Genomic DNA, 2,500 nt, shown 5'->3' with positions numbered 1-2,500 from the left:
GGGAGCATGTGGTTCCCCGGGGTCTGCGGGAGGTCAAGGTCCATGCTGGATATGCAGTGGAGGGTAACTGCAGAAAAAGAAGCTACTGGGGACTAGAGCAGGGGAGCAAGTGGGTCCCCGGGGCCTGCTGGAGGTCAAGGTCCATGCTGGATACGAGTAGCAGCAGGGCCAGTGCACAAAAATGGATCTTTTCCAGCCGCAAGGGAGACAGGAGCAAGGTGTGATGTGGGTCCCCGGGGCCTGCTGGAGGTCAAGGTCCATGGTGGAGACGCGGTGCTATGTAACCGCAAGAGAAGAAGCTACTGGGGGACTAGAGCAGGGGAGCATGTGGTTCCCCGGGTCTGCGGGAGGTCAAGGTCCATGCTGGATATGCAGTGGAGGGTAACTGCAGAAAAAGAAGCTACTGGGGACTAGAGCAGGGGAGCAAGTGGGTCCCCGGGGCCTGCTGGAGGTCAAGGTCCATGCTGGATACGAGTAGCAGCAGGGCCAGTGCACAAAAATGGATCTTTTCCAGCCGCAAGGGAGACAGGAGCAAGGTGTGATGTGGGTCCCCGGGGCCTGCTGGAGGTCAAGGTCCATGGTGGAGACCCGGTGCTATGTAACCACAAGAGAAGAAGCTACTGGGGGACTAGAGAAAGGGAGCATGTGGGTCCCCGGGGCCTGCTGGAGGGCAAGGTCCATACTGGATATGTGGCGGAGGGTAACTGCAAGAGAAGAAGCTAGTGGGGACTAGAGCAGGGGAGCATGTGGTTCCCCGGGGTCTGCGGGAGGTCAAGGTCCATGCTGTATATGAGTAGCAGCAGGGCCACTGCAGCAGCAGCACATCTTTTTCGACCGTAAAGGAGACAGGAGGCCGACTCACTGCCTCGGCCAAATGGAGAGAGAATATCAGCAGGGCCAGTGCAGCAGCAGCACATCTTTTTCGACCGTAAAGGAGACAGGAGGCCGACTCACTGCCTCGGCCAAATGGAGAGAGAGTAGCAGCAGGGCCAGTGCACAAAAATGGATCTTTTCCAGCCGCAAGGGAGACAGGAGCAAGGTGTGATGTGGGTCCCCGGGGCCCGCTGGAGGTCAGGGAGATCAGCAATTAGCTAGAGGTGGTCAGAGTAGCAGCAGGGCCAGTGCAGCAGCAGCACATCTTTTTCGACCGTAACGGGGACGGGAGGCCGACTCACTCCCTCGGCCAAATGGAGAGAGAATATCAGCAGGGCCACCACAGCAGCAGCAGCAGCAGCAGCAGCAGCAGCAGCAGCAGCACATCTTTTCCGACCGTAAGGGAGACAGGAGGCCGACTCACCCCCTCGGCCAAATGGAGACACAACAGCAGCAGGGCCAGTGGAGCAACATGCACCTTTTTCAGCCGTAAGGGAGACAGGAAGATGTGATGGTGGTCCCCGGGGCCCCCTGGAAGTGGGGGAGATCAGCAATTAGCTAGCGAGGAGGGTGCGTACAGCGGACGTGGCAAAGTGTTTCTGGTCCGTGTACCAGAGGCATGTGGAAAAGCTGTCATACCATATGCACGGGGGAGTATTTAGCAAAGTGCTGCTGGGCAGTGTACCAGGGGCATGGATAAATGTTGTCGTACCATAGGCACGAGGGGAGCGTGTTTCAGGGAGATATCGGGGCAGTGTACCAGGGGCATGTGGAAACGTTGTCGTACCATATGCAGGAGGAGTGTGTGTGGCAAAGTGTTTCTGCCCAGTGTACCAGGGCATGTGGAAACGTTGTCGTACCATATGCAGGAGGAGTGTGTGTGGCAAAGTGTTTCTGCCCAGTGTACCAGGGGCATGTGGAAACGTTGTCGTACCATATGCACGAGGGAGCGTGTTTCAGGGAGATATCGGGCAGTGTACCAGGGCATGTGGAAACGTTGTCGTACCATATGCAGGAGGAGTGTGTGTGGCAAAGTGTTTCTGCCCAGTGTACCAGGGGCATGTGGAAACGTTGTCGTACCATATGCACGAGGGGAGCGTGTTTCAGGGAGATATCGGGGCAGTGTACCAGGGGCATGTAGAAAAGTTGTCGTACCATATGCAGGAGGAGTGTGTGTGGCAAAGTGTTTCTGCCCAGTGTACCAGGGGCATGTGGAAACGTTGTCGTACCATATGCAGGAGGAGTGTGTGTGGCAAAGTGTTTCTGCCCAGTGTACCAGAGCATGTGGAAACGTTGTCGTACCATATGCAGGAGGAGTGTGTGGCAAAGTGTTTCTGCCCAGTGTACCAGGGCACGTTTCAATTAACTTTCTAGAGTACCAGGGGCACAAGGATTTTCCCACCGTTGTTCTGCTTTGTTAGTGGGAGGGGCTTAAGTGTGGGTCCCCGGGGCCTGCTGGAGGTCAAGGTCCATGGTGGAGACGCGGTGCTATGTAACCGCAAGAGAAGAAGCTAGTGGGGACTAGAGCAGGGGAGCATGTGGGTCCCCGGGGCCTGCTGGAGGTCAAGGACCATGCTGGATATGTGGTGGAGCGTAACTGCAGGAGAAGGAAAGCTACTGGGGACTA

This window comes from Oreochromis niloticus, unplaced genomic scaffold, assembly GCF_001858045.2.
Source record: "Oreochromis niloticus isolate F11D_XX unplaced genomic scaffold, O_niloticus_UMD_NMBU tig00008683_pilon, whole genome shotgun sequence".
Taxonomy (NCBI): domain Eukaryota; kingdom Metazoa; phylum Chordata; class Actinopteri; order Cichliformes; family Cichlidae; genus Oreochromis; species Oreochromis niloticus.
This window is presented reverse-complemented; position numbering follows the sequence as displayed.